The sequence below is a fragment of the Macrobrachium nipponense genome, chromosome 33 (assembly GCF_015104395.2).
Source record: "Macrobrachium nipponense isolate FS-2020 chromosome 33, ASM1510439v2, whole genome shotgun sequence".
In the NCBI taxonomy this organism is placed as follows: Eukaryota; Metazoa; Arthropoda; class Malacostraca; order Decapoda; family Palaemonidae; genus Macrobrachium; species Macrobrachium nipponense.
The window spans coordinates 59085979-59109923 of record NC_087219.1 but is presented as its reverse complement, the minus strand read 5'-3'; positions in this window follow the sequence as shown (position 1 = coordinate 59109923).

The window sequence follows — 23945 nt, the reverse complement described above, 5'->3', positions numbered from 1 at the left end:
GGAGTAAGAGTGGTTGGACATCAAGACTGAAAAGAGAAAACGGGAACAGAGATAAAGTAAAAAGGCTCAAATGATGGGTGCAGCTACGGGCCGAATGGGCGCCGTTGTAAAGGCAATGCCTAGACCAACAACCAACTCTGTAAACAACCTTCAGTAATACGTGCTAGTATGGGATGTGTACTGGCGGCAGAAACTCTTAATGTGGGTATTTTTTAGTAGGTAATCGTCAGTTTACCAGAATTGCACTCACCTGCATTGCAAAATGCTGCCACTATCAGCCAGAGAACCTCAGACAGTGGTTTCTCCTCGCTATACGGTGAGTGTCGGAATACGAAGACCATGCTCACACTCAGTATTATCGCAAAGGTGGCGACCAGCAACCAGACGGGCCATGTAAAGTTTTTCGTGTATTTGTTGCTCATATCGTCGACAGCCAGGACGCGTTTAATCAATAAAGCACAGCTATTTAGAAGAGACATTAATAGGCGAAGATATGTTAAAAATGTGTGTACATTCTTGTATAACTAAAAGAAAAATCAATATAACAAACACTATAACGTATGTCAGGCCCACAATAATATTCAGCGGAGAATTATGTTGATTTAATAAAAATCTACAAGAGCTTTCGTCGAAAGCTCTTGTATTTTTTTTTCATCAAATCAACATAGTTCACCACTGAATATTATTTTGGATCTGATATATAGCCTATCCCGTTCTCGATCAAGAGTAGAACGACCAAACGAGCTCTATAGTGGGCTGCCAAATTATTTACTAAAGAGGTTACAGCAGTGGTTTCCAACCTGTGGGGCTCGCCCCCCTGGACGGTCTCGAAGGGCTGCCAGGGGGGGCGGCCGCAAATGCTCGATGAAGGGCATAATTATATTTGAAAACTATTAATTATGATGGAATTCAGAACTTCAAAATACTAAGAAAATATTTCAGATATAAATATGAAATTTAGTCGTCAAAATGTATAAACTGTTTCAAATTCTATATTAAGGAATTAATTATTAAACAATTATAAAAGATAACGAAAGTAACGTTTTGCAAATATGAAAATTGTACTAATTACACTACACTGTGAGGGTAAGCTTATGCATACACAAGTAAAGAATATGAAACCGAGATATTTAAAAAGACTTCCTACAACGATATAACACCGGAAGCTAAATGACATGCAGGAGTATAAACGAACATAGACTGATGCATCAGATATTAAAAAGGGTCTTAAGAATACGCGAGACCTAGACCACTCAGCAAGTTGCCCCAAGAACTCCAAAGATGTGACAACCAGGAGGATTTCATCCTTGAAAACTGTGTCCAGCAGTGGGGTGGGTCCCGTTTTATTGCCCGAATGAGGACCTCCAGCGATAAGCAGGGAAATGGTGATGAAAAGAATTTGACTGATGCCGTGATTAATCTTTGACTTATTTCCTGCATTAGAGACTTTTTGGTTCTATGTTTTCCTTGTATTTACTTCTAACGTTTCTTTTCCATCAGATCATACTGAAAGATGCTGTTCACTAACTGACCTCACTTCTGTCCTTTAAACATATTTTAGACCAATTTTGAAGGACTGACATAAAGTAGAATATTCTATATGAAAAAGAAGCATTCTGATTTTCAGTCTCTCATGACGATTTCATACATACGCACAGACACCCAATTTTTCCGTGTGAATTAACGAATTGTCTCATTCTGCAGCTCAAATGTTTTTTTGTGTTGAGATATTGTTTTCTGGATAAGGTTAAAAAGAAGCATTTCAACCTTCCTATGGTTATTTCCGAAGAGCTGAGGCTATCTTTATTTTGGTGGAGAGAGGTGATCATTATACCCAAAGGGTTTCCACTCACCTGTCGTACTGCAGTCCATGCGGGAAGTCGATGACCTGACCCCTTGCGTAGGTGAGATCGATATTAGAGACGATGATGTCCGCCCGATCTTCCACCAGATCTCCGACCATCCCCAGCCATCTCCCTTCGTGGAGGCGCCCCCAGGTGTCATCGCCGTTTTCAAAACAACGATATCTGAAGGTTAAAGCGACGCTTGCATAGTTAGGGACCTCACCGAGTTATGGAAAATCCTATCGACAATGAGTCAGTGACTCTCGGTGACCTCACAGATTCCAAAATGAGAACAATGAGGCTCTTGAAGTCATTAAACAGATTATGTCACAAATGAGATTGCAATTCATGGTAAGTTTTCAACACTGTGTACGAAAATTGATTAAAAAATAATGAGGGTTCACAAATAAAACTGTTCATATTAGCGCTTAATAGAAAGGGGAGGAAGTTAGACCGAGTTGGTTTTGATAATGAATGGTGTTCTAAAATTAGACATAGCTAGGAGGTCAATATAAGCTTTGAATTTGAACTGAATTGAATATAGTATTTAGGCCAAAGGCCAAGCACTGGGACCTATGTGGTAAGTCCGCGCTGAAACGGAAATTGAGAGCAAAACATTTGAAAAGTGTAACAGGAGGAAAACCTCAAAGCAGTTGCACTACAAATCAATTGTTAGGAGAGGGTGGAAAGTAAGATGGAAGAAAGAGAGTATGAAAGGAGGTTTAGTAACACTAATGAAAGGGGCGGCAGCTAGGGGCCGATGGCACGCTGCAAAGAACGTTGAGTATATAAGTTACTTGAAGAGATAGAAAAAAAGACTCCACGGGAGGGAGGCGTTTGTTAGACTTAGTACTAAGAGCAGCAGCAACCGAGAATGTGGGTGGGTGAGGTGTCACTTAGAATTTGGAAACTAGACAGCTGATGATAACTACAGATAACAAATTCCAAGAGAGGCAAGAAGATCTTCTTTTGCACTGAGTGTCGAGGTGATAGATTGCTGGGGTGGTACTCCCCATGGGGGTTTAGTACCGTCAGTACACCTCATGCAGTGCAATGTAGGCCTTACTTGAGGTTCTTTTCAGCCTCCATTCGGCCCCTAGCTGCAATTGCTTTCATTCCTCTTACTGTACCTCTATTCATATTATTTCTTTCATCTTACTGTCCACCTTCTCCTAACAGTAGATACATAGCGAAACTGCGAGATTTTCCTCCTGTTACGCCTTTCAGACCTTTTCACTGAATAGCCTTAGTTGCCCCGGTGCTTGGCGTGTGTGCCTAAAATCTATAAATCAATCAATCAACCTGTAATGATGGGAGCAGGTGATATCGAAATGTTACTAAGGTCTCAGGTGTGGTCAACATGGTGGATGTCAGTGACTCCTCATCTGACGCACCAGCGATTGGGATTATGGAGAATTTCAAAATATTGGTAAACAGAATTTACACCGTAGATTTTCTTTTAGTGACCTCGATTAGTGAAGTAGGAAAGGAATGATGTGTTCAACTGTTTGTTTGCTTGTCTTTATGTATGTTTGTTTGTATGTCTGCCTGTTTGTGAATGGATTTCATTAAAATCTAGCATTCTTTCAACCAAGGACAATGCGGATCAAGCAGTTTATTACCAAAAGATATCTGAAAATATGGGCTAATTCAGTGAAATTGAGTGAGGGGATTCAAAAAGGAATTTCCTCCGATAGGATTACCAACCATTATATTGAATCTAACTTATTCGAAACAATGTCAACTTATTGAATTAAGTGTTAAGGCGCTGTCACACTAGCGAAATTTCCGTTGACTTTTGGATCTGACGTCGACTTTTCATGTTGACGACGACTTTCTGGTGAAAACGGTACCGATCGAATTCAACACATCGCTGTACCGTCGACTCTATTGTTTGTTTACATCTCGGAGAGCGCGCATTTCAAGGCATCGGATGCAAGCTGGAGTTTTTGGTATAGTGGACAAGATTGTCAGAACAGTTTTTGGTCGACGATATGGCGGAGAGACGATGCTCATGGGACCATAAGCATGATAGTTTTATGAAAAAGGGTCTTAAATGAAAAAATGACCAAGAAATCACCATGCGACTCAGGGAAAACTTTCCTGAACTTGCTGATCTTCATACAGATAAGCATGCTATATCGTGAATATCAGATTGTTATATAGCCTAGGTCTGAAAAATCTCTAAAATTTTTGCAGTGTTTCTCTAGCTTAATTTATAATACAGCCTGACTGTGATTGTGTAAGCAAGGTTACGAATAGTCTATCTAGGCTAGCCCTAGCTTTATTTTTTTTAAATAAAACTTTTCACATTCATTTTAAGCAGGACCGAACCCAAAGACCATTTCTTTTTAAATTCTACGCAGTATCATTAAACACATGCAAGCACGACCCACTAGTTGCTTTGTGTTATAAAGCATAATTGCTTTATCATTCCGGGAAGTCACAGCTCAGATGGTTTGTTTACGTTTTGACGACGACAACCACGGTAAGAAGAAGAACGTTTGCGACAACCAGAGTACGGAATGACGTCGACTTCTTTGGAAAGTCGACGACAAACTCAGAAGAAGTCGACGGAAATTTCGCTAGTGTGACAGCGCCTTTAGTCTAACATCAGAGTTTTCTCTCCAAGGAGTCGTATCTGGGACGCTAGGTAACACCGATTCTGCAGTAATGTCAAAAATACTTACGTGAAGTTTAGGGCTTCTTGCAAGCTAAGAAAAAAATCCCCATACATTCCATATAAGTCTTCTAAGGTGCCGTCCTCATTTTTCTTACCAATACCCACATACGGTTTATCCTGAAATAACATTTGGTGATGATTATTCAAAATTATGATTTAGGGCAGTACAGAGACTGTGATGTACTACGAAATTGTTATCATTATAAAGGGCAGTAAACAAATTAAAATGGGCCTTGTTAGTTCACCCTTGTATGAGTGATCTCGGCTTAGTTCTCGAGGTCAAGGATTATTTATTGCCCTAAGAAGAAGAAACAACTATAAAACAGAGTTCTTGGTATTCAGATCCATGTTTTTAAGCTATTAATGATCAATGTATAATATAAGATTACCCTTTAACATTAGTCGAGTTAATTTCATAGTTACGGTACATTTGTTTATACACATTCTATTCATATGTGGACTGGATTTTACTTCCGTGTTTTTTTGTAAATTTCTGTTGGTTTAACTTAAAATAATGACTCGGTATAAGGGTACAAAATCAGGATTCTTTTGTATCTATCGATTTTATTATTTTTGTCTTGTGTTTGTATGATAAATAATATTAAGGTGTTTTATCATGATAATCGTCATCCATCTTTTTGCGGTGGAATTTTCCCAGTGAAAATTAAAGGTAAACTCAGAACCAGTCTTTGAGTCTAACCGTCGGTTCAGAGATTTCTTGAGGTAATTAGCTGCAAGCTGAAATCCACTCGGCCATCTTTCGAATATTGGATGGTTTTCGAGATAAAGTTTTCGAATGACCATTTCTGTAATAATGTACTGGAATTTTGTTAAATGAATAGAGGATTCAAAATCTACATAGATCCCACAGTGCTAAGAGAAAGCGATTTAGAGACTCAGAGTGGCATCTGGTATTCAACGAGAGTTTGTTTCCAGAAGTGCTCAGAGGTTTGATATAGCAGTCCCTCATTTTATCAGATATTTAGGGCGTTGGCTTTCTGATAAGTTGCAAAAGACCCTGTGGTAAAACCTAACTTTACAGTTTCAGGATACCCCACAGCTTTCGACAATTCCACAGTTTGTAGCTTAAACTTTATGGTATTTTGCACTTGACATTCAGCGTGATAGGTTTATCCAAAAAATGTCTCATGTCGAACAAGGTAGTTAGCAGAAACTCGTCGTAATAACTTAGCTGATATGTACAGACATCTGATAAGTTGAAGCTCTACTGTATCTTTGGAAGAGGACAGTATTCATTATCGAATAGATGGTTGTTGCGTTTACTTAGGAGTACTGATAAATAAAAATTGGAGATCTTGCCAACTGGCTAAGGAGTATTGCCTCAGGATCTGGGTCAGCTGTGCGTAGCATATCTGCTTGAAATCCTTATGGATCCTTCCTAGATAGTGAACCCCAGGGTAACCGTCGTTATCTAGGACTAATATTTCTTTGCGATATTGACAGTCCTTTGTTTATGTTTTTACGGTAATCCCCAATGGGCTTGTACTAAACACGCCAAATAGACGGATACATACCGGGTTCAAGGCCGTGGGGTTCAATATCTAGGAAAAATTCATCCTTATTAGATATCAAGAGTTTTGTGGCCATTAGCAGTAAACAGCGGTGGTATGATATCCAGGGTCATTGGGCTTGAGATTAACTACAAGTAGTGATACTAGTGCCATCCCAATTTTTATGAGGCAGGTCTCTTGGGGTAGGTAATAGGGTAAACAAATTTGAAGATAAGTCATTTTGTTGATAGCTAGCTATGTGGATCATAGGTCTCAAAATAAAAATAAGTTGTCAGTAATTTGCTTCATGAGTAGCCATGACGTCAGTAATGGTAGCAGGGTCTTGGTAAACAAACTTGAAGATAAGTCATTTTGTTGAAAGCTAGCTATGTGGATCATAGGTCTAAAATAGAAATATGTTGTCAGCAATTTGCTTCATAAGTAATGGTAGCAGAGTCTTTCCAAAATTTGGTGAAACTTGAAGCTCTTTGTGAGCCAAATCTACTCAAGACAGAGTTAAAGTCTTTGCCATCCCACCAGATGGTGCTCGGGGACCTCATGGCTTCCAAAGAATTACAGATGTAATATTGTTGGATTGTGAAGCAGGACAGCTTGGCTCGTTTTTATTAACCTTTGACCCACTTTCTGTTTGACTGGCACTAGAGAAAGGGGTCCACTGCTAAATGTATCAGAAATGGTTGGCATCAATTTGCAACTTGAGTGCTGACAAAACGGATTTCCAGTGTGTTCATAAACTGAATTACAAGTGAGGAATATGTTGGCACCGATCATGAAATTATAAAAAAAAAAATAAAAAGATTAATTTTTTCTTAGATTTACAACGTTACTAAACCCTTCACAGAGTACACAGAAAATGGGTGGATTGGGAAAGGTTCTTACCTCTTTCGTTGTACACCTGAGGACCAGACCAGACAGATCCTTCCTCCTTTCCCATGGCTCCCTTGAGAAAAGTGGGAACATATTAGGAATTCGGTACTGTTCTTGTACTAGTTCTTCTCTGCGGCTATGCTCTGAGTCTGGTGGAGATTTCTGCTGCAGTCGTCCTTGTAATACTTGTAATCCATTGGTGGAAGGTCTCCACCTCTTGGCTGACCACCTTCCGAGGTAGAATTTCTTTGGGGACAAGTATGGCGCTGCTTTATAGATGTCCCACAGGTCCACTTGGATCGACTTTGAGTCTCCATTATCAGTTACTTTTGCAAACACAACCTAGTTATGGATAAATAGATTTCGAATTATGAGCTGTGAATGAGAACTTCTTGCTAAAAAGACGTTGTAGCGTCCACCGTTTTTTTTGTAGTGCAAATACTTTCTTGTATAGACTATTTTTACGAATATTAAGTTTCTTAATGGTTGTTAGTCAAATAGCAAGTTCCTCGCAATTCCAGTTAAAAGAATTTTCATTTGTTTTTCGTTATGAAGTTTTTGATATTTAAAGCATCTTTCCATAATGAAAAGCATAGCAGTTAAGACTAACGCCAAGTTGATTCTTGTGCAAATCATGATAGTTTAGTTTAGTTTATCTTAGTTTTACCAGACCACTGAGCTGATTAACAGCTCTCCTAGGGCTGGCCCGAAGGATTAGATATATTTTTACGTGACTAGGAACCAATTGGTTACCTAGCAACGGGACCTACAGCTTATTGTGGGATCCGAACCACATTGTATCGAGAAATGAATTTTTTATCACCAGAAATAAATTCCTTTGGATCCGCGTTGGCCGAGCCGAGAATCGAACTTCGGACCACCGGAATGGTAGCCGAGCGCGAAATGCACTCGTCCAACGTGGAACTGCAAATCATGATAGCATGTATGTTCTGCCAGTTCTTGTTCTTAACGTTCAAGCCTTGCAGAATTTTCATTGGGAATTGGAAATTTCCTTATTTAAAAGTTTTGGCATGAGGTTTATTGACAGATTAACTCAGAAAACTTTAGCGAAGTAGTCTGACCTTTCGACACCGGTCACAGTTTTCGTTACTGTGAAAAACGATAGTGCCAAAAAGAGAAATAGTGTAATCGCTTGTTATTTTTCACTTGCTGTGGAAAAAAAGATAATAACAAAAGTTCTCGTTTTTTGTCTTAAAGAAATCACATTTGACAACAAAAGATTTCACGCATTAATTTATCAATGATATCGCCATAAACCTAGACACGAATTGTCATTCATTTGAGATCTGATGGCGAGTATATACTACATAATATGAAGATGAAGGGGAGAATTATATTTCATTAATCCAAACACGACGATAATTGACATCCAACTACGACCACAAAACTTGGAAGTACGACTGCCATCCGAATCGAGTTAGAGACAATAATGACGAAGTAGCGAATCTCACAGTTGATTGTTTAGTTATATGTGTTCTTGAAATCGAATCCCGTCGATTATTTTCCGATTGAATTTTCCTTAATTAAACTAAATTGTGTCTTCAGAAGGAGTGCTCTAATGAAGTAGAATTCCCCGCGAAGTTGCTTTTAGTTTCAGAAAGAGAAAACTATCGATCATCCTCCCTCTAATCATCATACAGACCAAATTGCAGCCGTCTAGTCCAGTAGTTTTTATTCTATTTAAGGTTAAAGTTAGCCATGATCGTGTGTCTGGCACCGCTACAGGTGCCAACAACATAGGGCACCACCGGGCCGTGGCTGAGAGTTTCAGACTTCATTACGTTGTACAGAAAACTCAATTGCTCATTTTTGCCTGTTAGTTTTTTGGTAAAAGAAAAGTCCGCCTGTCCGCCCTCAGATCTTAAAAACTACTGAGGCTAGAGGGCTACAAATTATTATTTTGATCATCCACCCTCCAATCATCAAACATACCAAATTACAACACTTTAGCTTCAGAAGTTTTCATTTTATTCAAGATTAAAGTTACCCATAGGTTGAGCATCCGGCGACACACCCTCACTCTACCGCATCTGGGAGGCAACTGAACTCTGAAGCGCTACCGTCGTAGCTGGCGGTTTTTACAGCATTATACATTATACAAAAAGCTCCATTGCGCAGAAGAAATTTCGGCGTATTTTTATTTATCTTTTTTTTTTAATCAATGTGTAATCTAGAGTAGAGTCGGTCAACTTAATCCACCGCGTCTTGAATGAAATAATTTGTTTACCGAATCGATGGGACATCTCGCTTGCTATGAGCTCATTCCTTCAGTGCCATTAGGATTTGAGTTATCAATTTCAAACTTTGAAGATGAATGGAATTAAATTTTTATTCGTAAGAGAGAGAGAGAGAGAGAGAGAGAGAGAGAGAGAGAGAGAGAGAGAGAGAGAGAGAGAGAGAGAGAGAGAGAGAAAGGTTGGTGAAGTGAAGCAACAGATGAAAAAGGACAATTACGATCAGTATTAAAGCAAAGAAAACAATTAATAAAGTACCTAGAGAGAAAAAACATTAAGATGAAATAGACAGTAAAAATTAACGTTACCTTGTTATCCAGCGGCAGGTGAAACTCAGGTGTGGTAGAGATCATTTCGTCACTCGTGAGAATCAACCAGTTGGATTTGCGATGTTCCTCCGAATGGAAAACCTGTACATTGAAGAAATTAGGGCTGATTTTGACCAGTTACTAAGAGCATAGACAGAGGGTGTACTGTAGGGAGAAGTAGAAAAGGAATTTAATGAGCAAATGGATCTGAAACAAATGCTGTTGAAGGGACCTGCAGGTTGCATTGTTAACTCTCAGATAGTGCTGACAGTCTTTATCAAAATACACTCAAGCACAAAAAGTTTTGTCTGTTATATAATCGTAATATAGTCATGGCATGATTCATTCGCTACTGGCACTGAAAAAGATACCCCACATACCCTTTGGAGAAGTTCAAAGTCGTTGCCTGTCAAAAGCCATGCCACAAACAATGGCGACGAGGAGCCGCTGTTTCTCAAAAGCTGGAGAGACCTCTGGTCACATTCCCAAGACTCAGGTTTGGAGGAGACGGATGAATTCCCTTTGACTTGACAATAATTATGGGAAGAATATGCCACTGGATAACTAATGAGACCGCGGAAGAATTGCAGCAGCCATTTTCTCCACGATGTTTGTCGAAGTGATTTGAGAAAGTCCTCGCTGTCTGGAACACAGTATGATTAATGTTCGAGGTTGGAACACACAAAGAATATTTTTGGCGAAAGTAAAAATTCGACTCAGACATTATTGTAGCCGCCTGTCAAATCCTTTGATGATGAATAGATGAAAAATGATTTTCACATGCGTACTGAAAATGGTTAGGGAAATTTCTTGAAATGCTTTTTCTAATGTGAAATTATGCACGCCTTGTTCGACTCATCAATACGAAAGACATGATCTAAATACTTGGGTAGAACAGCAAGAAGCCAACGAATATTAAGAAAAATAATTTATGTGAATAACTTACGTTCTAATTATGGGGCACATTAAAGAAAAGGTCTTAAGTTGTTAAGTGTTGCCTGGTAGTTTACAGTTAGAAATAAAAACGTGACTGAAACATACTAATGAAGAAATACATAAAGCCTTTCATTCCAGAATACCATCAAAGCGATTCAAATCATGCAAGAAGGAGAGCTACGGTCAGCCCGAGTGCTGCGCCCTTTTTGGGTAGTGTCCTCGCGCCATAACTCGGTTTCAAATGCCCTTTGTTTCCCTCAAAAGTGGAAACGCTTCCCTAGTAGTGTTAGCAACGCCATATAACTCAAATCAGTCAGTCATGACGCTGTAGAAGAACCTATTGGTCGTCCGTTTGTGACTGCGTTGGTAACACCAATTACACACTGGGACCAACAACCTGATGATGTCCTTTTATATCCAGGGCTTGACGAATAAAGGATGAGAAAGGGATATGGGGTAACCACGAAGGAAGCGACTGACATTTCTGTCTCTTGAATGAAGTCATTTTGTAAGAATGGTGCCAATTCAACCGAATACTTCTTCGTGATTTCTTCTTTATTTTGTTATTCAGGTTTTCTTGTCTTCGATCCGTTGATTCAACTGGATTTTTTTTTTTTTTTTTTTTTTGGATGTACCCCAAACCGATAAATCGATCTCACATGAAAAGAGGATGTGGGAAATCTGGTTTGAAAAAGGAAACATATCTATCAGTAAGTACTGTTGTCCTCAAGACGTGTTTGGCTTCTTTAAGATGAGTACCATCCGATTGTATTGAGTTGTGTCGAATTACCTAGGATGTTGCTGACCGCCTCTTTCGAGTAAACGGCCAGACATTTTCCCTGAGTATCCCAGAGGCTGTATATCTGTGCTCGAAAGTGAGAATAGGCCTCTTTATTCTTTTGTAAGGGCCTACTTAATCACCCCTTACCTTCAAGGGGTTCGAGGAGATGAACATGTTGGAATCCTTGGCGCTGCGCATACTCTCTGATAAAGTCGACTGCGTCAGGATGGAAATTGGTCGCATTTACCCTATAGAGGCCCACTATCGCAGCTAAAATAACCAAAATCTCCATCGTCTTGGAAGGTAACTCCGTACTGCTTGAGCATCGCCCACTAGCGCCTTCGCAAATGCCGTATCATCGACCGAGCGTTATCATCTGAAAAATGAAATTCTTTTCTCTCGGAATTATTTAGTGACAGAAAGGGGCGTTGTCGAGGCGGGAGAATTAATGGTAGGTAGGGCACCTAACAATTACTTCTTTCTTGATCGCCGTGTCTCCATTGTTACAAACTGTATCGATCGAGACACCGAGTGCTTTTTGTGGAGTTGAATGTTTTTCACCGACTGTTCGTTTTAGATTAGACTTCTGTCGCCTTCATTTATTATTTCCCTTTTGACTCCCTGGCAAAACTCTGGTTATATATTTCTACTAACTTGGATGATGAGGGTTCATATACATATATATATATATATATATATATATATATATTTATATATATATATACATATATATATAGTATATATATGTATATATATATATATATATATATATATATATATATATTAATATATATACATACATACGAAGTGGTCGTAACTGTGATCAGGTCTTGTATATAATATATATATATATATATATATATATATATATATATATATATATATATATATATTATATATATATATATATATTATATTATATATATATATATATATATATATATATATAGACCATATATATATATATATATATATATGTCCTTATATATATATATTATATATATATAATATATATATATATATATATATATATATATTAAAATCCTCGTTACAAAACCTAAATGTTTCCAAACCAAATAACAGAATTACACCGATATTTACACGCAAGCAAGCTTGCCTTGTGGGTTCCTCCCACACGCAAGCACGCGCACGCGCAACAAAGAGCTTAATGGACGATAATCACGAGGAGCCAAAGAATGACGAAGCAGTGAGCCAAGTCATGCTGGTGCGAATTACTGCGTAGTTAAGATTCCTGTGAATGAGAAAATGGACGTTGTTTTTCAATGCCTTCAACTGCTTGCCTTTAATGACGTGACATATATATATATATATATATATATATATATATATATATATATACACGCATATACTATATATGTATATGTATATTTTATATATAATATATATATATATATATATATATATATATATTATATATATATATAAATAACTTGATCACGAAGTATATAAAAGTGATGCTATGTATAAATAAAGGTGATGCCACAGAGGAAAATCGAATGACGAGAAAGCCAAGATCTTTCGGTCTATACGACCCTTTACTTATGCACAACTAATCATAACAAAGCAAAAACATAGTACGAGTAGGCTTAGTATCCAAACTGACATTACAAGATTGGCATCAGGTCCAATTCACTCCACAGAAACGAAAAAACGCCCGTGGACAAGATTAGAGATTTAAGACAGCCACACCTTGGAGGAACGCACACGTGGTCAACAGATGATTCAGTCAGAAAACAATACATTTTGAAAAAAAAGGAGGCATATACGACTTAGCAACATCCCGAAAAGATAGATTAAGGATTTAGGCACCGTGCATTGTCAAGGAAAATTTTGATCGAAAAACAATACATTTTGTATTAGTTAACATGAAATTGACCAAAAAGGTTCAAAAAATTAGTGAAAAAAAAACGAAAATAAGATATAAATATAACGATAATGAGAGAGAGAGAGAGAGAGAGAGAGAGAGAAGGAGAGAAAGAGTGAGAGAGATAATAACTATAAACATGTGGGACTAATCAATTAGTAGTTAATTAATTTATTTTAAGGTCCTTCATAAACATTTTACAAATATATGGGTCCAAATGGTACAGTCTCAGACTAAGATTTAGGTTGTTTTTATTAGTAATTTGTATAAAGGCTGATTCCAGTAAATTTCTTGAAATATAATCATTAGAACTAGCAATTACAGAGCTCTCGCCCTATTTATACAATGAGATTTTCCGCTCAGATGGGTAAATAGTGCATTTGAAGTCTGGGCTGTTCTAACTGAATATATATGCTGCTTAATACGTACACATAAATTTTTACTTGACTGACCGACGTAAAAAGACGGGCAATCCTTACAAGGAAAGCACGTAAGAACATAGAAGAAAAAATTGCTTATCACGAGTCCACAATATCTTGACCAAGAAATAGAATACATAAAAAAGATAGGAAACGATCTCTGCTACCCACCTCATATAATTGATTTATTTTATCAAAAAGCTCACAAAAAGTTTTATAGTGTTGTTAGTAATGAAAAAGAAATCCCTAAAAATGTACTTAGCTTGCCTTACTTTCTAGGATTTAAAACCATAAAATCAATATTTAAATCATTTAATGTTAATGTTGTGTTCTCTTATAACAATACCATTAAAGATATGCTGAGTAAGAATAGTCCCGTAACAAATAACACCATCATTTACAAAAATCTTAGTCTGGGATTGTACCACTGGGACCCATATATTTGTTAAATGTTTATGAAGGACCTTAAAATAATTGAATTAACTATCAATTGATTAGTCCCACATGTTTACAGTTATTATCTCTCTCTCCTCTCTCTCTCTCTCTCTCATGCTCGCTATATTTATATCCTATTTTCGTTTTTTCGCTCATCTTTGGAACATTTTTGTAAATTTCATGTTAACTAATACAAAATGCATTATTTTTCGATTAAGATTTACCTTGACAAGGCACGGTGCCTAAATCCTTAATCTATTCTTCCGGGATATTACAAAGTCGTATATGCCTCCTTGTTTTTCAAAATGTATTGTTTTCTGACTGAATCATCTGTTGACCACGTGTGTGTTCCTCCAAGGTGTGGCTGCCTTAAATCAGTAATCTTGCCCACGGGCGTTTTTTCGTTTTTGTGGAGCGAATTTGGCCCTATGCTAACCTTGTTATGTCAGTTTGGGTACTATGCCTACTAGTACTATGTTTTTGCCTAAGTAAAGGGTCGTATAGACCGAAAGATCTTGGCTTTCTCGTCTTTCCATTTTCCTCTGTGGCATCACCTTTATTTACACACACACACACACACACATATATATATATATATATATATATATATATATATATATATATATATATGTGTGTGTGTGTGTGTGTGTGTGTGTGTGTTTGTGTGTGTGTGTGCTTGCGTTGCGTGGAAAGTAATAGCACACTTTTCACGAGAATATATATATATATATATATATATATATATATATATATATATATATATATATATTGTTCTAAATTATGAACATCCCCAAGTAAAAATAACATAACATTAACCAAAAATCAGCAGCCACTCTATGATTCTCTTGCTACCTCTATGAAAGATTTATGACTCACAACTTTCTCTCCCACAAACACTACTGCTGGCCATTTTCTTCTGCAGGTGCCCTGAACTCCCAAGATTTAAGCGTACCCTGAGCACCCAGGAATTAAGTCCAGCTGTACCAACCACATGGAAGGCACACGAAATTTAGGAAAAGCCACAAGGAGACGGAACATCTATCACCTACCTGATTATAAGAAGGGCCGCCGCAGATGAAGGAAAGGCCTTAGAGCCCTAGATGGTTGGCTCCCATCCTCGAGAACAGTCTTTCACCTCAGCAGAGCGCTCCCCCCCACTACCCCCATATCTCCTTGAGATCACTCCACATGTTGGTTTACTCTCTCCATTATGCTTTCCCTCAATGAAGCCACCGTTGAAGACGGACGAGCCCAGGCTATCAGGTAAAGTGCAAAGTTAATGGTTTAAGGCAGTCACTCATTATTACATTTAATGATTCTTTTCAATTTCATTGCTACAAGCAACTTGTGGTCTTTAGTCCCCCCTCCCCCCAAGCATTACTTCCAGTCATTGTACAACGTATGTGCTCCCCCTTCTTCGTTCTGTGATGCTGTAAGCTTACTCCATAGTGCAGTAAGTGTCCCATAGTGGTTAGTTTTGCTATGGTGTCGGGACGTAACATTCATCTTGTGCAAACCATTATTCTGCACTCCTGTGATTACTCAGTAACATAACTCCTGTTTAGTCCTCAAAGCATTCTCCAATCCTCTCCACATGTTTGTAGCTGGTGTATTGATGTCGTCATAACATCTGTTTGCAGATGCTCTACCATGTGGATTATTATAAATGCGTGACTCAGGGACTCATTATATCTCTGCTGTTTTATTTCCACCTGGACCAAGTATTCCAGTTCTCCAAACCACTCTACAGCAGCGAGCCAATCTCACTACCTTAATTTCCCTAGAGTAGTGAAATATATATAATCACACTAAATCTCTGAGTTTACCTAATTTCCTTCACTCTAATTCTATAACTTTTTCATTTGTGCTATGGTTCCTTTAATTCATTTTTGGCCTTAAATCACCACAACTCAGATCTGTTGCACTTGAAAGGAACCACAAACATAACAATATATTTATTATATATGAATTTTTATCACGTCACCGTGATTCATATACATGCATTAAGCTACAAATGCCCTTTAATATCCAATTCACTCTACCTCAGAGTTAATATACTTTCATATATGTTAACCAAAGGGGAATTTTTCAGTTGATAATAATTTCGTCCGCTCATGGATTCGAACCAGCGCACAGGGGAGAAATCAGGACCTCAGTGACGTCTTTACCGACTCGGCCAACGAGAGGACGAAATTATTATCAGCCAAAAAATTCTCCTTCGGTTATCATACATGAAAATATATTCATTCCGAGGTACAGCAAATTGGGTATTGAATGACATTTGTAGCTTAATGCATGTACATGAATCACGGTGATGTGATAAAAATTCATACTATGGCTACGTGCAGCAAACATACGACTTTGTTTATATGGCAGAGGTGGATAGATATGGATTCTGATTACAAATACCTGAGTTCGACAGTATTTGTAAGGTCGGAATCGGTATCAACTTATATCTCACTTGTTGACCGAGTCACTGAAGTCCTGATTTCTCCTCTGTGTGCTGGTTCGAATCCATGAGAGGACGAAATTATTATCAACTAAAAAATTCCCCTTCGGTTAGCATATACGAAACTGTATTAGTTCTGAGGGAGAGCTAAGTGGATATTATAAGGTATTTTTTAGCTTAATGCATATAGTATATATATATATATATATATATATATATATATATATATATATATATATATGAGCAAAACCCCGTGCTCACATAAGGCCAGCTTAATCTCAAATAAAACAGCATGACAATGGCTGGTAAACATCAATAACCATTAGTTTTATAGGGAGGAAGAAAGCTAGAACAATATTCTTGCACATTTTCGTAATTACGATTTCGTTAAGTGAATAAAATTCATATGGTTAGACTGCTGAATAAACACTTGCCAATAATATTTGGAGAGGGGATAAGTTGAGCGTTCAGCCAAATAGCTCCCGACAGCATTGCTTAAATAAGTTCTTGTAGGAATCAGGGTAGTAAGAAAAATTATTTTGTAATGGCTCGTGAGTTGGTCAGGTTTTTCAGAGAAATCACATTGAGAAGAAAGGATGGAACGAGGCATTTCTGTAAATGGCAGCAGTTTCCTGAAAAGCGGGAGAGTGGGTAGGAGTGCAGGACTGGCGAATGTTTGGAAATCAAGAAATGCAAATAGATTTACCCCAACCCTATAAAACGTGCAACGTAATACATTTTTCTCGAAAGCAATGGACAGGCACGGACGGTCTGACAACATGAATCGCAAGACAAACAAGAGAAATTTTGCCCGACAGATCTGAAGATAAAATGAGGAAATGAATCGTGCAAATTGCAACGATAGAGTCATTCAGGAGAGGAGCAATGATGAAAGACAGAACAAACAAAATAGTAAGACTCACTATAATAGAACCCGATAATGTTTATGTGGTAGAATGCGCCTTGTCATGTTACCTGATTCTCGCAGAAGGCCAAACGGACGCTAAACTTCAGAGATTTTCTTATTTAAAGTCCCTGTTTGTATATAAGACTTCCAAGACTTTCAGCCTTTTTGTTTTTCTCATGCACTGTCTTGATAGCTATTTGTTGTTAAACAACATAGGATAAGCGAGTAGTGCGCAGACAGCATTTGCTGTGGTTGTAAACAATGTTTATGGAAAACTGATAATATTTTCCTCGTAAAATATCTAAAATCTTGGCTTGAAAAATGAAGTGATGATACGTTTTTCATACGTGTGCATAAAAAAGATGTTCTTCAGAATATGTTCAGAGAATGGTGGCTAGAGAAATGTATATTTTTGTAGGTGAGTTGACTGTTTTTGATTGTAAGGAAATAAAAGTATATTTATACTATATTGGATGTAAGGTTCAGCAGTGTTTAGTCTTATAGGTGTAGCTGTTTGAATCAACAGATGTTAGTCCTTGTTGAGAAATTACGAGGATATATAGGTTGTGAAGGGGAAATTGAATTGTCTTTTTATTAAACTCATAAGTAGATGTTTGTTTATTCCTATGTAAGTTTAATTTCTAAACGGCGTTTTGGCTAGACGAAATAAGAACAATCATTTTCACCTAGCCTGTAAATAATCATTTGCTCCTTGTAGCAATAAAAATAAAATCTTTCACAGACTTTATAACGAATCAATAATTGTAGACACTTCGAGAAAAATTAACATAATTTTCATCCAATAAGTAAACTATTGTTTGCTGCAACTCATAAACAGAAGGTTGTTCTTAGATGGAGGAAGAATTTAATAACATAACTAAAATGTTGCTTGACATTATAAACTATTTTTATATAATTGAAATAATAAGTTACAAGTTCATATTTCTCGAAGGAAAAGATTAGTTTTACCTTGAAACGATCAAGGTAAAACATTTTCCTTTATGGCTTTTTTTTTTTTTTTTTTTTTTTTTTTTTTTTTTTTTTTTTTTTTTTTTTTTTTTTTTTTTTGAGAAATAAGCACAATGAGCAATTAACTCATGAAAAAACTTCGAGTAATGACGCTATTCATTTTACAAGGGGATGAATTTCTTCGTCCCGGCGACTTACGATAAAGGAAAAATTCTCAAGGATGAATGAATGAAGAATTCCTTTGTTCTTAGTCGTTATCGGAACTGTCAATAAAACTTAAGGAATTTGATGTCAATTTAAATAAGCGCTGATGTTCGAATTGAACACTGTCAGGGACTTAAGAAACATTCAGAAAAAAGTATTTTCTTTATTCGCTAACATTACTTATGATCAGTTGGTGAATACAGCGAAATACCGAGCGTTGTAAAAAAAATAAATAAATTTTTAAAAAATACGACATGGACATAAAACTCCTTCCTCAAATAACACTTATTTCTACTTAGAACGATGCTGGTACACGTATTAAGATATTACAAAAATTATAATGATAATCGTACAAAGAAATGCCATACAAAAAATGAAAACCAAAAAAAAAAAAAAAATAAAATAAATTATTGTATCCTAGAGGCTGAGTATTTGATAAATACTTTATTCACTGGGAAGTAAGCGAAAGCACGAAACATGACTTCACACAGACACACACACACACGCACATACACAGTAGCGGAACTATTGGGGGTAAAGGAGGTGCAATGCCCCAGGGCCCACTGTGATTGGGGGCCCATCTGGCCCCACATAATGTCGTAGTAGCTTGATTTGGTAATATGTTTGTAAATATGTTTAGGTAATAGAAATAATGAAAATATAAATAATGATGTTGATGATGATCTTAGTAGTAGTAATAGTAGTAGTAGTAGTAGTTTTATTCTTATTTATGCTATAGTATCATCATCATGACAACTATTATTAGTATTGTTATCATTATTGCTATTTTTTTTATTATTATTATTATTAGTAGTAGTAGTAGTAGTACTACCACTACTACTACTACTACTACTACTAATAATAATAATGATAATAAAAAAATAAAAAAAAATGATAATAAAACTAAAATAGTCGTAAAGATAATGATAATTTTAAAGATGATAGTAATGATCATGATAACAACGTGGCTTCTAATATTTTGGTAAGATTTTTAGCATTTTCACACAATATATATATGTATATATGTAATACACACACACAAACACACACATATATATATGATATATATACATGTGTGTGTTTATACAATATAGATACTTATATACAGGTATATATACACACACCCATAAATTATATAAATACAAATGTATGTATTTTGATTTACTTATGAGCATTAGTTACTGGTAAATCAAGTAATGGCAATAAATTTTGCTATTCATGATAGAGACCCACTCAAATAATTTGTACCAGGGCCCAGAATGACCTAGTTCCGCCACTGCACGTACACACACACCAAGGAAAAATAAGCAAGGCAAACAAGCAATGTCAGGTCAAACAAGGACACATAAAGAGACCTAGGCGGGAAGATCACAATGCAAGAAACGTCTGGCGTTGCAAGTGCACGATTGCCTTTGCCATAATAAACTGACATCCTTGAGACATCTCCTTGGAATTCCAAGGGGAGATCAGTTTATTATGGCGAATGTTACTTATTCCGACGAGAGAGAGAGAGAGAGAGAAGAGAGAGAGAGAGAGAGAGAGAGAGAGAGAGAGCTGCGTGAACAGAGGAGGTGAAACGCTCACATCTTACGAAAAGGAGGACTAATGAAGTATGTTGTCAGGATTGCTTTGGCTCCGAGGTCCTCAGCCGAATTCAAATACTATGACATTTCATGGTGCATTTTGGGACTTATTTTTATCAAGTGTAATCGCAAGACTAGAGAGTGCAGAACAAGGTTCAATAAAAAGCCCAAAGAAAGAATTTCTTGGCTCACAATTTATGGCAGTTTATGTTGAATTTAGTTAACATTTTCTTAGGGGCAACAGAAAGAGGAATTTTAGGTCATGGATGAGATTTTCGTGAAAAGATTTCAAGGAATAGAAAATGGATAAGATCGAGAAAATAAACTCAATGATAAAAATCATGAAATGTCACCTCACTGCGTAATAAAGTCACAAATAAAATTGGGCCAAGATATAATGATTACAAAACGATCTCTCTAAAATAATGGTCCCAAAGATAACAGTTACCTAATTGACAAAATAAGTTTCGAAAACTATATTTATAATGTATTGCCATAAGATAATAACCTTGAGAAATGAAACTCGTAAAACAATTCTTTAAAAAGATTCAATGACAGTCGTCGAATTCGATGTCATAAAAGGACATTCTTAAGAAATAAGATATGAAATAATGCGTCGTATAATATGACTCGTCAAATGATTACCAACAAGTAATATCCCGCCAAATTACCTCTAAAAATAAAAGGACACTTACTGTGTCTGATAGGTATTATAAATGAACAAAAACAATCCAGATTAAATGTCACCTAACTGATATCTTAGTCAGTCTATGTAAATGTATGTAAGGGGAAGCAGTTCAGACAACTATTACTGAGACAGCTGCAATAACGTTATTAAAAACAATGCGCCGAAGTTTCGTCGGCGCATTTTTGTTTTCTGTACAGCGTATAATCAAGGCCACCGAAAATATCTGTGGTCTCGGTATAAGGCTGTATGAGCCGCGGCCCATGAAACTCTCAGACGTCTCTTAAGGCCTGTGTTGTTGCGTTGCCAGAGGCACGATCACGGAAAACTTTAACCTTAAATGAAGAAAAAACTACTGAGGCTAGATGGCTGCAATTTGGTATGTTTGATGATTGAAGGGTGGATGATCAATATACCAATTTGTAGCCCTCTAGCCTTAGAATTTTTCAAGATCTGAGGGCAGACACATAAGGTATACGGACAGACAAAGCCATCTCAATAGTTTTCTTTTATAGCCAGCTAATAACTTGCGCAATAAAAACTCTACCATCAGCGACAAGATATTTGCCTGAATGCCTAATTCTCCAGAACATTGCGTAATTTCATTTTCCCAGAGAACGCATCGATTGTTGTCAAGGTCTTGGATCACAAATACAACAATCAGTTATGTTCAGTAAAAACCCTGAGAATTAGACCTTCGTCTTTTGGGAAACGTCAGTTTTTTTAGACAGCTGTGATAATTTTTTAAACGAAATGTTTCAGAGCAGGGGTGAAAGCCGTCGAGGACCCTCCCGTTGTTATAGTTTCTTCGAAGTCGATGAAAAATTGTTTCTAAATTTACACTTTTACTCAGTATGTCAGTTTGGAAAGAATACTTCAGTGCTTTGGCGCCACATGAGTAGAAATTGATTGATAAATGAAATATTGAAACATTGATTTTTTTCGTATCTGATTTGTTTTTATAGTTTGGCCATTCTTGTGGGAGAGATAATCTATATTTTCATTAAACAAGTTGATGAAAAGTATGTTTAGAAATTGAGTAAGTGAAGCATTAACATTACTATCGAGAAAAACAGTAAGTTCGTTCCAATAATGGCGAAGTCTTAATATATAACAATAATAGCAATATGAACGAGAGTAACTTTAATAGTGGTGATTAAGTTCAACAATGCCTATAAACATTTTAGAATTAACTAAGATATTTTTATAACTGCACTCATCCTTTTCCAGCTGCTAAGTCCTTAAATAAAAAAAATAAAAAAAAAACTTCCAAATTTTGGCAGTGTGGAGAATTTCCATTCTCGTCTTTAATTTATTCAGAATAATCACACAGGGATTTATTCAGTATCTTTTTTGGACCAGTGGCATTCTTAATCTTTTTCTTTTTATTATTTTTTTCTGTTTCCAATTTAAACGTCCATTTCGGAAAATTGCGAAAATTTTGCAAGGTTGAAGTTCAAAAATCAAGAGAAATGATAAGAATGATACAGGAAATATGAATAAATATTACAATGAGCGTGAATAATAATAATAATAATAATAATAATAATAATAATAATAATAATAATCATAGTAGTGGGTGGGGGGTTTGGGGGGTGAGGGGCAAAAAGCCGAAAGCACCCGCATAACAATTGAACCCGCCCAAACTGGGGGTAAAAAGCTGAAACCACCCCTCAACAATTGAAACTAACACTGAAACAATGAGAAATGAATTTCTCCCATAATTCACTTCTCCATGAGTCTTGAAATGGAGAAAGAAATCCACAGTTACGTATATATAAATAAATATTTATAAAAATAAATCTGTTCAGAAAGCTTTCGAGAAACTGTTCGATTCCCTTTTCAATCGAAAGCTTTCTGAACAGATTTATGTTTATATATATGTATATATATATACATGACTGTGGATTTCTTTCTCTAATTAATAATCATAATGCTGCTTGTAAGAAGAGAAACTAAACATACTTTTCACCCAACATTAATTCCCGTTCAAGTCCGAGAGAGAAACTCGCAATATTTACGAACCTTCTTGAACGTAACTCAAACGTGGCGCAATGATGAGACGAAATACCGAAGGCAATTCCCCGATGCATTGCTCGTTCGTTGTCCTTACAAGGCAGCTGCTCGATTTACCTGATGGCTTTGATTAGCTTTGGAATTCTTGGCTGCGTGGAAGTGGTCTGGTCTGGCGATCGATGTGACGTTTGGTCAGGCAAGGGTCATATTGGTTGATGCATTTATATTTATTCTCTTCTCTGTACACACACACACGCACACACACACACACACACACACACACACACACACATATATATATATATATATATAGATATATTCTATATATATATATATAGTATATATATATATATGGTATATATTATATCGTATTACAGCTGCACATACGCCTATTGTAGAATAAGTAAATTTGATGTCATTAATCCGTGTTTAGTATGCTTCGTTAAACTGAGATGAAAGATGAAGGACAGAAACGAGAAAACTTGATGGGAATGAAATCTGTGATATACGAAATATCGAGTATATGTGGATAGAAGAAAACAAGTGAGCTATAGTATAGATTCACATCAACCGTGCATTTGACGTCTAGGCTAGTCCCTTACGACGCTCCTAATTGGCTGTTGATAAACCGCTCACAGGGCTGGAAACTCTCAGTCTTTGGAGAGAGTTCACATAGGCAGGATCTATGTTCCACCTCTCCTTAAAGACGTATCCCTCAGGAGAGGTGGAACATAGATCCTACCCATGTGAACTCTCTCGAGAGACTGAGAGCTTCCGGCCCTGTGATTGACTTATCAACGGGCAATCAGGACCGTCTATAGGGACTGGCCTAGACATCAAATGCATGGTTGATGTGAATCTATTCTATAGTCATAATAAGTGTAAGCATGGAGAAACAGCGGTGTACATGAGTCTGTACGAGACAGACTTTATTAAAAGCACCAATCAATGCATGGTATTCTATATTCAAGGAAAGGCCGTAGATATACTATTTCCTCTTTGAGAAATTTGGTTAAACAAATGATATCAATGTTATCTATCTGTAATAATAAAATCCGGGTGGATCTTTCTTGTTTGTCCGCCCCGGGTGGGGAACGGGGTTGGTAGGGTTTCGGGGGGGTGGCTACGGGAGACATGGTACATCTACCCTACTCCTGCAAACCTGTTTGTTCGCCCCTGGTGGGGCG